Source organism: Haemorhous mexicanus, chromosome 10, assembly GCF_027477595.1.
Source record: "Haemorhous mexicanus isolate bHaeMex1 chromosome 10, bHaeMex1.pri, whole genome shotgun sequence".
In the NCBI taxonomy this organism is placed as follows: Eukaryota; Metazoa; Chordata; class Aves; order Passeriformes; family Fringillidae; genus Haemorhous; species Haemorhous mexicanus.
Window position 1 is genome coordinate 401,666 of NC_082350.1, and position 15,082 is coordinate 416,747.

A 15,082-nucleotide genomic window follows, 5' to 3' on the forward strand; every position below is an offset into this window, starting at 1 on the left:
AACACATACCTACAGTGCAGCTGCTGGAGGGCTCCATGCCACAGCAGGTGAAAGTGCCTTGAAGGAAGCTGCAGCTTTTGGAGGGAGGGCCAGAAAACCATCCTTGACCTCTTCTTTAGCGGAAGAGTATGTGCAAATGTTTAACAGCTGCTAACTCGAATCTCTCCTCTTACCAGTTCTTGTCCTAGGTAAGTAGGACAATACAAGAATTAGAAGCCTAAACTGTTTTGCATGAGGCTCCCATTCTCTCTGCCACTCCCTTAAAATTTACTTTGAGATGAAATAAAACTCATGATCAAGTTCCTAAGGCTTGATGGTCAGGCTTCTCAGAAAACAGGGAGTGCAAAGAACTCTTGTCACTGTCATTTTTTTCATAGAACTAAAAAAGCTAAATTACTGTTTTCTAAGAACTTAGGAAAATCAACTGGTAGAGGTGGTGAGAGTGAAGAGTATAATTAAGCTGGAAAGAGACTATCATGTAGCTACCTCATCTGCATAGAAGTTTTTTACCAGGAACTCTGGACTTTTATACAGACTTAGGACACCATAGTTATCTCTGGGAATGTTTTAGTATGTATAGAACATTCATCTTTAAATAGCTCGATCTGTTTTACCGTTATGACTTAAGTTTTAAATTTTATTTGAGGAGAAATATTTGTCATTCAGATCATTTCAAGTTCTGAAGCATTTCAGTTGTTGACAGTTTTTGCTGTCTCCTGAGGGCAGGAAAATAGTCTTGGAACCAATACTGAAAAACTAGATGGAAAAATTAGTTTTCCTCATTCTTCTCTGTCTATTCTATGAGGCACGAGAGCAAAACCACTGCTATGAGTCTGAGTTGCCTTACCACTCATGGATGACAACCTTGTAGTCAGTAGTCTGTTATTTGCACACATTTCTGATGCTGCTTGTTACCTGTTGTGCAGAAAGATCTGTAAACTATTTTCACGGAAAGACATTCCTGAATTGCTTCACTTATCTCTGAAGCAGAGAACTAAGCTGGCACTCTGCTTCTGAGATCTTCCTGTGCTCGCCCCCAAACCCGTTTCCTTCAAATGCAATTTACTTTCAACCAAAGCACTTCATTACTTCATCAGGTAATCTCTTGTTCTTAATGTTCGGGGGATTGTTTTAAAAGGGCAAGAACATATTCTAGTAAGAAGGTAGAACGTCTGTCTTAAGTAGTAGACATCACTGGGCTTTGGTGCATGCACCATAACAACAGCAAGAAATGTCGTTTGCAATCAATAGATGGGTTGGGGAAACCGGCCACAAGTTTAGGAATCTTTCTCCAATTAATTATGCTTCAAAATTTGGCTCTTAGCATTTCAAGTGTGTTTTTATTAAAACAATCAACTATTTATTACCTGTACCACAATGCAGCACAATCAGCAGTGCTTGTGCATCCTTCAACAATTCCAGGAAGAAGAATGGTCTGAGCCTCCAGTGTAGCTCAGGGAGTCTGTCATCAAGCCAGAGTGCTCCAGGCATCTTCTCAGCCTGGAGAAGAGCAGACTCTGAGCAAATGTTATAGCACTCTCCAGGATCTGAAGGCAGCCTAGCAAAAGGAGGCAGATGAGCTACACAAGGGCATGGAGCGATAGGAAAAGTGTTGATGGCTTTAAAACCTGAAGAGTATATGTTTTCTTTGGGTATTGGGAAGAAATTCCTTGCCAGGAGGCTGGTGAGACACTGGAACATGGTGTGGGTGACCCATTCCTGGAAGTGTTCAAGGCCAGCTTGAATGGGTCTTTGAGCTTAAGGCGGCCTAGTGGAAGGTGTCCCTGCCAATGACATGGGGGGTGAATTTAGGTGAATTTTAAGGTCCCTTCCAATCCCAACCATTCTGTTATTCTGTGATAATAGTCATTCTGTGCAGTAGAAGTAACTAGCTGAAGATAGATAAAACAGACTATTGATTCTGAGAAACTGCCATCCAGTTTATCTGTTTTGGACTTACATAGAAGTTCCTTTTAGCATTATTATATGTAGGAACAGTCTCAGCACTTAAATATCATCCACACAAATATTTTATAATTTTTAAGGTTTTGGACATTTGGGAATTTCCTTTATCTTTTTCTTTCTTTCTTTCTTTCTTTCTTTCTTTCTTTCTTTCTTTCTTTCTTTCTTTCTTTCTTTCTTTCTTTCTTTCTTTCTTTCTTTCTTTCTTTCTTTCTTTCTTTCTTTCTTTCTTTCTTTCTTTTTCTTTCTTTCCTTCCTTCCTTCCTTCCTTCCTTCCTTCCTTCCTTCCTTCCTTCCTTCCTTCCTTCCTTCCTTCCTTCCTTCCGTCCTTCCTTCTTTCGGCCACTTCCTTCCTTCCTTCCTTCCTTCTGCCACTTCCTTCCTTCCTTCTGCCACTTCCTTCCTTCTGCCACTTCCTTCCTTCCGCAACTTCCTTCCTTCCTTCTGCCACTTCCTTCCTTCCACCACTTCCTTCTGCAACTTCCTTCCTTCCTTCCTTCTACCACATCCTTCCGCCACTTCCTTCCTTCTTTCTGCCACTTCCTTCCTTCTGCCAATTTCTTCCTTCCTTCCTTCCGACACTTCCTTCCTTCCTTCCTTCCACCACTTCCTTCCTTCCTTCCTTCCTTCCTTCCTTCCTTCCTTCCTTCCTTCCTTCCTTCCTTCCTTCCTTCCTTCCTTCCTTCCTTCCTTCCTTCCTTCCTTCCTTCCTTCCTTCCTTCCTTCCTTTCTTTCTTTCTTTCTTTCTTTTCTTTCTCCTTTCCCTTCCTCCCTCCCTCCCTCCCTGCACTGTGATTTCAATTTGTAAAATGGGAAGTAGTTTCAGTAATTGACTCTTACCTGAATATCATTTCGAAGCTTAGAAATGGATCAAGAAGAAAATTGTGTGAAGACAGAGCATTTAAAAGCTATTAATATGAGATTTAGAGGTAGCTATTGAAAATTTAAAAAGACAACATTGAAATGATGCAATGGATGATTTTAAGGGATTTTTATTTTTGTATTTCTGTGATACCAATTAGGATCTTGGTTTTTTTCACCTTCGAAAAATACATCTTGAAAATTGTTACTTTGAAAACCAAAAATATTCCCAAAACAAGGAAATGGATTGATGCAGATGAAAAGATCATCTTCTAAATGGTCATCATCTAGTCCAAAGGATTCTCCTCACACAGTAAGCTTTATGAATGTTTCTATTCTCACACAAACACAGAAGAATTTTTCAACTGACTAGAAAATCTGTAAAAACAAATGAACCTTGGGAAAAAAAGTTCAAAAAAGAGCAGGAAATTATATGCATCCACCCTTATGATATGTTGGTTACAAAATATTGCCTTTGGTTTGTGGGTGAGTACACTTTCCATTCACACACACAGATACACCTCGCCCCCCCTCCCCCCAGATGTCTGATAATGGGTCTCAAAGAAGGGATTATATTTTTTCTATTCAATAGGCATTGCTTCTAATACTCGAGGCGTATTATTCTTGGATTCTCCTATTGCCTGGATTTAATACCGACAAGGTAATGTGCCTCTGTCTATTCGCACGGGGTCAGAGGGGACATGGAGAGCGGCGATTTGAAAACAACTAGGAGCTTAAATAAGAAAGAAGACTGCTTCTGGAATCCATAGCAAAGGCAAAATATGAGGCCATAATCAGGGGCAGTTTGCTGTGCTGGGAAAGTTTCTTCTGGAGAGAAAGTGTGAAAAAGCTTTTCGCTAAGGTCTAGGCGGCAAGAGACGCAGAAGACGGGCATACGCAGCTGTCCGAAGGTAGGTGCCGGTCCCGGGCGGCTTTCGGCAGAAGCCGCGGTCCGGAGCGCACCGCGACCGGCAGCAAGCTCTGTGCGCGAAAAAGCCGCTTCTTCGCCTCCGGCAGCCGGAGAGCTCAGCAGATGCTGAGACGCCAAGAACGAAGCCGCACAGCACGGGGATTAAGTGCGCAGCTCTCAAACTGAGAGAAAACGATAACTAACCATTTTCCCACTGTTTCAACTTACATTACCAAAGGTTGGAAAAAAGTTCTTGGACAACTTTCTTTTGCATCGTTCTAAGCCATTTGCAGCACTCCGTGGCAAATCTTTTTCTTTTCTCCTCGGAGAATGTAAGAACTCGAGTACCTTCATGAAAAACGTCGTGGGACGCTTACTGCGCTGGCAGAGTTTCTTTTTGAGAGAAAACGTGAAAAAGCTTTTCGCTAAGGTCTAGGCGGCAAGAGACGCAGAAGACGGGCATACGCAGCTGTTCGAGGGTAGGTGCCGGTCCCGGGCGTCTTTCGGCAGAAGCTGCGGTTCGGAGAGCACCGCGACCGGCAGAAAGCTCTGTGCGCGAAAAAGCCGCTTCTTCGCCTCCGGCAGCCGGAGAGCTCAGCAGATGCTGAGATGCCAAGAATGAAGCCGTACAGCACCAGCATTGAGTGCGCAGCTCTCAAACTGAGAGAAAACGATAACTAAGCACTTTACAACAGTTTCAACTTACATTACCATAAGTAGGGAAATTGTTCTTGGACAGCTTTCTTTTGCATCGTTCTAAGCCATTTGAAGCACTCCGTGGCGAATCTTTTTCTTTTCTCCTCGGAGATTTTGAGAACTCGAGTACCTTCATGAAAAACGTTGTGGGACGCTTACTGTTCTTGCATAGTTACTTTTTGAGATAATGCCTGGAAAAGCTTTTTGCCAAGATGTAGGCGGCAAGAGACGCAGAAGACAGGCATACACAGCTCTCCGAAGGTAGGTGCCGGTAGCCGGATTCTTTTAACAGAAGCCGCTCTTCGGAGGGCTCTGTTACCTTCATAATGGTTTGTGCTGGAGGAAGTCGCTTTTTCTTTTCCGGGAATACCTAGAGAGCAACAGTAGCTAAAGACGCGATTGGCACCATTATGGAGATTTTTGCTCGCTCCAGCAGGAATAACTGCGTTCTTCCTTGCGCTAGGTGGCGATGCTTATCAAGGTTTGGCTGCTTTTAATCATTTGGGGTGCTGAATGTTCAAACAACTTATCGTAACTTCTTCTATTTTAAGTCAGGTGCTCACTGACGTAGATCCTATTAGATATAGCACACTGCAAATAAGAGCTGAAATCGATTTATTGTTATTAGCATGTGGGCTCGAGTGTTAGGAATTTATAAGGAATATGTTGCATGAATCTTTTGGACCATTCTGCAGCCATTCATACGAAACTCACACAAGTACAAGACAATATGAAGCAATTGACTGGGAACGAGTGGGGTTTGCATCAATGGTTTGAGGGATGGGAAAGAACTGGGTGGTTGAAAGATCTCGTAAATGGAGCTTTGTTTTTACCAGTAGTCATGATTTCATTGCTTTGTGTTATTCCATGCATCGTGAAACTGGTGTGCCTCTTGCTAAAAATGACATTGGAAAAGATCTGGCTGGTGCAAGAAGAAGGGGCAATTGTGACAATGTATCTGAACCGCTTAGACTACGGGCTGCACCAGCCATCCAGCGTGGAACGGTTCTTCTCAGAATTTTCTCAGGGCCCTCTGGAATTCATCAAGACATAAGCCATGCAAAAGCAAGAGAGGAAAAGCTGAGAAACTAAATTCCAAGACCACAAGAACTCCAAAACGGGGCGGGGGGGGGGGGGGGGGGGGGGGGGGAATGGGGGGAGGGGCAAAGTACCTGGACTGTAAGGAATAACATCTTCTTAGAGGTGCACCCAGAATGCGTGGACAAGACAAAGGCACCAATAGGAAAAGCGTGACTTGCGTGTGCAGAGAGTCAGAATGTGTAAGTGCATCATGTAAACCATAAACGGCTTCTGCTTAATCCTCTTGGTCCATTGTGCAGGAGTCCTGAATTTCCCATAAGTGATACTTACTAAAAGGGTTCTGATTTTAATGCTAGAGTTACTGTCTTTATGATGATTCATGGGAATAGTTCTTTCAAATCCTTCCCTTGCCGACATCAGTCAGTTTCATCTTTTCCTGAATGTACTGCTGGCTATACATAAGTGATGAATAGAAGGGAATGAGTTTTAGGGATATGTTGCAAGGAAATAGATTGGTAGCTCTGCTTCCATTTCCATTGTCTAAGAAGAATTCCCAATATTTTTGGCCCTTTCATAGACCTCTGACTCGATTAGCATCAGCAGGGAGGGACATTTAATTGGTTTTTCTCCTTTTTAGAGAGAAGCTAATGAAAAAGTTTCACCAGAATCAGAGCAGGCTGCGTAACAAGAAGAGCGTCATGAAAAGGCACCAATCCTATCCTCTTAGTATTGCTAGTTGGGATTGGACTTCAATGAAATGTGTCAACTCTGTGTTCCTGGGTATCACATCAGTAACAGGTACTTCACCTGCTGTACTTCTCTCCTAAAGCTAAGAACAGAATCCCAAATAATCTTGATTCCAAGGTCCCAATTCACCCTGTGATGCTGACAGGTGAAAAAGGAGTGGAAGGTGCACCAGTAAATGAACTTGAATGGCCTATCAAAATCAGCGGCCACTGATTTCCTGAAGACCTTAACAGGTCAGTTGCCCCTATTTTTCTTGGGGTTCTTTTATTCTTTGGTCATGTTTTTCTTGGGATTCTTTGAATCCTTCCCCACCAGTTCAGCCTCTGCTCTCAAATCCTTTGCTGTCATTTAAAGTATCTCTAGAGCCTGGAAACCTGTTGTCTTTATTTATCAACCCTTCAAAAACTTGTTTGCCTCAAGTCTCATTCTTGCTGATTTTCTGCTAGTTCATTGTCAGATGGCAGCAGGTGTTCTGTAAGAGCAAGTACACAATCCTATAGCTTGCTTTTCTTTTGATTTGGCCTGTCTAGAAAATGGAATGACTGAACATCTCCGACAGGATTTTCTCTCCCCATTGTGTTTCACCGCAAGGGCAGATGCCAATCATCTACCTAAACTCTTGGTGGTGAAGAAACTAGTGGTATGCTGTTGCATATAGGTAGAACTTTCCAAAAGGAAGGCCTTGTAAAACCATGGCTGAGGCCCGTTACTTTGGCTAAGTAGAAAATGACTAGGGGAAAGTGAGACAGCTGAATTAGAGGTAGATCAAGAAGTTCTAGAAGCATTGCGTGTTCACAGCGTGGGGTATGACGGTTGGTTGAATTATGTTTGTTGTGGCTTAAAGCTATGCAAGTGATAAAGGCCTGACTGCTTCAAAAGCCTGGCTTTTGCAAGAAAGTGGCTCTCCTTTGCACCTGCCTGGGGACTCTGCGTCACTACGGACCCTCACACCCAGTTTGCCAAGGAGATGATGAGTAGGAATGTTGCAGAGCTGCTGTGTGCATATGAAAGGAATGGCAGAGAGTGAAGCCGTGGACAATTTCTGGGCTATAGTACAATGCTGCTGCATTGGTGCCAGTTTAGTCGGTTTTCCATCAGTGGCATTTCTGTCTAGAAGTACACTGCCCAGAGTCTTTCTAGCATTTGATGCCATTTCCTTACTGCCATTAATACCTTCCTTCAGTTTCAAGGATGAGAGAATCTTTACAGGATTTTGAAGATCCCTGTTAGGAAACACTATGCCAGAGGAGTCATCACTCCCTTTTCTTTTGCCTCCTTTGTAATTTTTATAGACTCATTTCACATTTCTGCTAATGGCAATAAGAATACTGAGACTACTTAGCAGGGTTGACGCTCTCAGCTGCTTTCCTCTTTCCTACTGCTTCATACCGGATGTGACTTGATGGCCTCGTTTTGCAATCAGCATTTTGCTGTGGTTTGCTAAAACCTGGCATGCACTGCCAACTCACAACTTGTGTGTTGGCATTTCAGGGGCTTTGATGGGTTCCTTTCTGAGATTGCCATGCACTGGACTTTCACAGTCACAAAGACTTCATCCACCATCGGTCGAATTTCAGTATTTAATACTCTTTCCTGGAATGTAGGCAACCTAGCAGCAAGTACTAAATTCGCTGCAAGCCCTGTCTTCCCAAAGGACCATTCAAAAAGTTTGCTTTTCCCCTCTGACCAATCTGCCAGTATTTTGATGGAGAATTTGGTACCTTAACAGAACCTCTTAGAAGGGATCTCATGGCAGACAACATCTCAGGCTTTCTTGAAATACTGGCTCCTTTGGATCTCAATTCCATTCAGAGTGCATTTAAGATTTTTTTTTCACTGAAGCCATTCAACAATGCCTCTTCTCTTATAAAATGTGATGCAGGTGAGAAAGATGGATCCCCGTGAAAGGTTCTATTGATATCAAAATTCGTGCCCAATGGACTGTGCTGATGGAAATCAAATACTAGTCTAGTATTTTGAATCCAAATATTTCCTCCCAATCAGGCCCGACAGGATTGTTTGGCTTTGAATCTGAGCACGTGGACAGTAGTGGATGGTCCACAGGTTGAAAACAGTGTCGATTCTTCTCCTTCTTTTCATTGATGGCTCAGAGACTGAAAAGGCAGCTACAAAATGGTAAATACATCCCTACAGATTCAAAAATTGTTCTTCTTAATTTGCATCTCCACCATAACAACAGATGCTTAGAACTAAATTACCAATGGGAATTTTATAGCTCCTCAGAAATGAAACAGGACCTGGCTAATGGGCCTTAGCAGTAGCTACAAGTTTTTCAGCACAAGGCATCTCAAAAGTATTTTAACCTTACAGTACTTTTCTGTCTTATGCTTGCATCTCAAGGATGCAGGGAAAAAAATCAACACAACAAACACAAAAAAAAAAAAACCAAAAAAAAACCAAAAAAAAAAAACAAAACAACAAAACAAGAAACCCCACCAAATAGATAATAAGCAAAATCAGTGACATATATAGAAACAGATCCCATGGTTTTTAACTTCCAAACTTGTCTTCTCAGCACACTCTCTACAATGGAATTGTTTCCCTATCTGCCTTGAAACATTTTGCAGCAAAAACACTCTAAGGTCCTGCTGGGTGTTTTGTTCAAAAATCACTTCTTCTGGTTTTCTGTCCATAAGCGGAGTAACGTGGCTGTGCTGGCAGCTGACCAAAGGAGGTAGGAAGAGTAATCATCATCCACAACACTGGGGCTAAAGAAATTTCCACAGAAAATTACCTGCCCTATTACTTGTTCACGTGTTGGGTTGAACGTTCAGAATCTGTTTCCATTTTCCCCATTCATAGAATGTTCTATTTCACAGAATTCCAGCCCCTCCAACATCAGTCCTGCCAGAACTGCCCGCCATAGGGGGCTGTCATAGGGGATCTGCTAATGTCCACTGACTCTTACCAGTATAGTGCTTGTCACTGTTGCAGATCAAGAACTTCTGAATAGTTTGGATTCATGCTCTTTGAGGGCTTGAAAACAAGAAAAGAATGACTAGACATTTCCATGATCAAATCCCCTGATGGAATAAAAATAGGAGCATAATAAATGTATTCATTGTTCTAAGAAGGGAGATGAAGGCTCCAAATGATTACTTGCATACTTCCTGTTCTAAATCCCTTGTTATCTGGCAAATTGCAAAAGATTCCAGGCTTTTGCCAAAATGCAAACCAGGTTAAAATGTGAAGCCTTACAGTTTACTGGATATAAAACTTCATCATCCATTTTTAAATCTTTGAGATTGTTATGTACTTCCTATTACTACCCTGAGGTTTAGAGCTGTAATTCAGGGAGAAAAGAATGCTATCTTGAATTCATTCTAGTAAATCGGCACTCTCATCTTGTCGGCACTCTCTCCTCTTGGTTTTCACTTCTGAAACTCTGTATGGAAGAGTGCATTAATGCATAGAGCTCTGCATCAATTCTTTACAACAGTTTCCCCTGTAATTCTTCTTTCAAGGCAAACCTATAAAAATCCACACTTTCTTACCCCACCACTTCTAAAATTCTATTGAGAAGGAAAAAAAAAAAAAAAAAACCCATCAAACCACTGAATCACTGCTCCAATAAAAAAAGCAGTCCATTAACTGCTTTCTTAGCAAGTTCTTTACCTTGTATTAATATGGCAACCTTTTCTTGCTCTTCTAGATTAGAACCAAATTCTTACAGCATATAAGGAAACATAGGTTTACTGTATCTGATTCTTAGATACAGAAGTCCAGCAAGGAGTTCAGACCTCAAAAGAAGTGTCTGTACAACGAGATTCAGCACAACCTTGAGACATATTAGCTATTTTTCAAGAAAAGCGGCCAAACTGAAACTTTTTAGACTTCTCTACAATCATGCGTGCCTGCTTCCAGAACCTGACCTTCGTTGCTGGAAACTAGCTGCAATGTTACTGTAAACAATGCTGTGAACGTAGGACATCGTCATTCTACTCTTCCATTGAAAACCTCAAGTGGAGTCGCGTCACTTCTCTTCAAAATTCTGTATTTCCTTGCAAACTGGTAAAATAAGGATCAATAAAGCGTTCTGTTCATTCAGTTTAAACCTAATGTTCAAAATGAAAAAAAAAAAAAATCCATTCAGATATGGTCTGCAATAATACAGTAGAAGAGAAGATGAACCAGACTGGCCTACAACAGAAAGAAGTGAAGCAGAATTTGGGAATTTGGAAGACCTTATGATGAATAATTCAAAGAAATAAATAAAAAAAATATTGCCTACCCAAATTCAATCAGTGATGCACAGACAGAGAAAAAGTACTAATTACTACTCATATTTCTTTCATTCTCAGAGAAGAAGTTCAAAGATCCTCTTGAATGCACGGAAGATTCTTGGAAAAGACAGCAGCCTTCTTCTTCACCACATACTCCTCAGAACTCCAGGAGACAAATCATTTGAGCTGTGAGGATCTTTCTCTCTGTAAAACTCCCAGAGCATAGCCAATATTCTATTCCTTTAGGGATCCTGGCCTCCCTGGGGGAATGCTGGATAGTCTACATCCCGGTACATCAGCCAGACACTCCACCTTATTTCCCATGGCTACTGCAGCAAGGACATCATCTACACTGGCTTTCTAGCCAAAATAGATGCAAGGCACAACAAAGAACATAGCCAAAACCTTGAGCACAGCTTATGGGTTTTGAATGAAAAATCTCAGGATGGCAGTACTGGATCTTCTGATCCAAACCATCAGGAAACATTTCTTTAGAGGTGTTGGGAAAGATGAAAGTTTGACAAGAAAGTCTCACAGATATGTATGCTTGGCAGAAAGATTTTTCAATGTGGAGTCTGAAGAAGGAATAGAGTTGGAAGCAAGTTTTGATCTAGAAGAAAAGAATTGCTGAGCCAGTCTTACTGGATAACCGAGGAGACCTTAGTTAGAAGAGGGTTTTATGACTTACAGCAAAGGATAAACCCACCCCAAACAAGAAGATGTTTTTACCAAGCAGGAAGCTAGCAAAGGCAAACAAGTCAGCAAATGCTGCAAGCAGAAAAAGCTCTCCAAATTTTGCACTGTCAAGAAAACTGAAAAACAACTTTCCGCTTCAGCTGTAATATACTGACTTTTAGTGAGTGGAGAATAGCAACATATGGTAATTAGAGTCGTTAGGATAGGCTATAGATAATAGTTAAGGGATAGATTGGTTCTACTGTATGAAGATGCTCAGCAAAGTGCCAAAACCAAAGGGTCTCCAGGCCTGCCTGCAGCTAGAGCTGACAGCTGTAGGCACAGGCTCTGTTGCCCACTACCCTGGACTGCTGCAACGTCTTGGATGGAATAAACTGCATTTTGGAGAGCCGCCTGGACTCTCACATCCCTCCTTTAGGCTCTTCCATGGAGGTGAAAAAAGCCTCTGGGTATTGTACAGAAAAATAGGTATGTAATCTAGAGTTGCATGACCCAATATTTCTATTGAACTGGAACAATTTTTATCAATATTATGGATCCACTTCTTTTCAGTGCGTTTGGTCAAAAACATAAAGCATCGTTTAAAAGACATTCTTGGATGCGTAGTAAGTACTACGAATTAGTTAAGGTGTTGGTTTGGCATGGCTTGGTTTTTGGTGGGGAGGGAAGAAGCCAGCCACAGAAGTGATTTTTTGTGCAAAGCTCCTAGAAGCTTCCTCCATGCCTGGCAAAGTGAATCCCTGCTTGGCACTAAGAACAGACGTGCTGCTGAGCCAATTACAGAAGCTGATAGCGCCTTGGTGATATATTTAAGAAGGAAATCAAAACTGCAGCCAGTTAACCTTGAAGTTGGGAAATTTTTAGGTTGGCACCTCTTCTGCTTTGAAAGCCAAACCAGTGAGACACTCCGTTGCAGTGTGTGTTTATTATTGTACTGCAGTTCTAGTAGTCCGTTTTCTAAGCCTTCCTATTTTGTGCTGTTATAGCATATGTTCTTATGAATGGATTGTTCCTTTCCCCCCAGTATTGTTGGCTTTTGCCCTAGCTGTCCCTCTCCCCAAAGACCTGCCCTTTTGTTCCCTGTCCCTTCTCCCATTGAACATCAACCCCTCCCCAAGCCTGCCCCTTTCTCTAGAAACTTCCCTCTCAATTTTGTACCCTTCAAAACCCCAGTGGTTTCTTCAAGTTATTCTCCTCCCCTGTAGTCCCCCTACTGGTTTCAACATTGTATTCCCCTCCTTGTCTTCCACCCCCAGTTTCTCCCAGTTGGTTAAAGATTGTATCCTCCCCTGGGATCTTCCCCCCATTTAGAAGTTGATGGATGCCTTTGAATCAGTGTCTTTCTGTCCTTGACCCTCCAGGGAGTAAACTGAAAAATATGCAGAAGACCTCTCCCTGTTCCTTGTCCCTGCCCTCAGCGCAGTTCTATCCCCAAGGCAGTCCACCTGTGCCGTAGAGCAGCTGTGCCCTACAGCTGCAGCCCGGATTCGACAGCTTTCTTGGGGCGGCCCACTCTCGCTGTCGGTGTTGGGAGCTAGTTGGGCTGAAGAAATCCAGCACCGCAGCAAGACTCCAAGTCAGAAATCCAGTTTATTAGGAAAAGGGGGAAAAACCCAAATCCATGCAAGAGTACAAAAGAAAAACCACTGACAGAGTCAGAATACAAGCTGATGTCCTGCTAGTTAGGGTGGTGAAAGCAGTTTGGATGAAATGGTCTTGTTGAAGTGGTGATTCTGTAGAAACCATCTGGTAGCTCTTGTCCTCTGGAAAACCAGTGGCTAAGGGTGGCCGTTCCTCTGGCAATGCAGTAGAAATGGTGCTTCTTGCCTTCCAAAACCCAGATGATATCCAGGTGGGGATGCTTAGCTCCTACCCCCTGGGCAGAGCATCTCCCAATGGGCTGATTTCGTTCTGAGTCATGATGTGGGTCCTTGATTACCCGTGAAACAGAAATGGCTCCTGGAGGGAGTTATCTCTGAGTCATGTGGCAAGACATTGATGGGCCCATTAACAGGAGAGAAGGAAAAAACGATGCCAGCCCTGGTTTCCGCGGTTCTTGAGGGTGGGAATAGGATGCATTTTGATATTGTAAGCTAGGACAATACAGGATGCAGGTTTTTGCATTTGCAGGAAGTTTGTATGGATTTGAAAAGTATCCTCATAGCAGAAGCACAAAAGTATTCTCATACCCCTTTGAATCATCTTCAAATGAAGCAATTCTCCCAATAACCTAAGGCATGAATGTCTTGCAAGTGAGTTGAAGGAACACGCCAAAGATAAGTAGTGTTCAACTGCAGAGAATTGTTTAGGGACATCATACCTTAATATTTTAAATCAGAAAGCATGGATGGACGGGTCTTTTTTCCTTAGTTGACTACAGAACCAGCAGTCCTTTGCAGGAGGTTGTTTGGATTAAGGATGACACTGGCAACTAAGAGCATGGCTACACAGAAGGTGCTACTTTTAGACCAGAACATTCAACTACTAAAGGCAGATAGGAGAATAGCTGATTAGTGACAGCTCCGACAGGAGGAGTCTGCAGCTTACCCCGTGGGAACAATAGTAGCACATTTCAATTTTAGAAAACCATTCATTTCAGAGGACCAAGCATCAGTGAAAAGAAAAGGTCAAGTAAAGAGATCCTAGTGCTCTTCTGATCAGAAGCATCTTCCTCCATATGAGAGTATTTAGGAAAGGACAGTGCGTTCATAAGGAAAGGTGTGCCAGTTACAAAACCTGCAGAACAAGGCAAGACAAACTTATATATTTTATTTGCTATTTTTATTTCACCTGCTAAAAAATGATTTTTTTTTAAGACTGAATTTTATGAATTCTGCAAAGCTGTCTTTTTGAACGTCTTCCTAGCCGTATTAAACACCGAGGTGACAAAGAGAGCAGCAGTGGAAGGAAAGCTGGTCCATCTCCCCCTCCTTGTAACTTTAGGCCAGTGAGCGATTAGAAGTTGGTCACTTCATTTGAGATAAATAGCTTTACCAAGAGAGAATATTATCCAGCCTTGATCTTTCCTTTGGAGCTGATCCACTTTGTAGTCATGAATTCTTGACTCGGTTGGGGAGAAACAATGGCATTACGGCCATGGATGTTAGAGTGTGCTGATGGGAAATGAAGTTTTCATCTTCCGGTCCTTGCTTCAGTAAATATTCCAAATTCATCAGAAAGAAAATTCGAAGACCAGGAATCCCCACTCAAATGACCTACTTCAAATAGTCTGCACGCATAAGAGACATCAAGCAGGTGCTCTCATCTGTAAGGGGAATACCCAGCCAGTACATTATTGTCTAGTTAGGAGGCAATAATTTTGGAAATCATTGAATTTTTTGTATTGCAAGTGAATGGTCAACAGATTTTATTACTGGATTAGGTAAAATCATGTCTTCTGCATCCTTTCAGAGAGGAAGCTTACCTGGATCTAAAGCTGCTCAGCTCCATGATGGGATGCTTTGTCTTCAAAGGGAACTCTAGTCTTCGTCCTTTTGGATTGCTTCCATAGCTTTTCACTCACTCTTCAGGTACCTGTTAAAATGTCCTATTATCCCATGCAAATTTTTATGGGCATAGTCACTGAATTGGAAAGTATTCCATAAAGTCCACAGGCCTTGTTGAGATGGATGCACAGGTCTCAAGGGTGTTAGCAGATGTTATTCTGAGGCCACTCCTGATCATGTTGGATGGATCATGGTGACTGAGGAAAGTGCCCAAAGACTGGATGAAAGCAAATGTCACCCATCTTCAAAAAAGGCAACCAGGAGGACTCAGAAAAGTACAAGACAACCAGCCTCATTTTGATCCCCAGGAAGTTGATGGAGTAGCTATTCCTGGAAAGCATTGCCAGGCACACCAAGGAGGACAGAACAAATGTAGTCAGCATGGATTTACCAGGGGAAATTGGTGCTTGACGACTTTT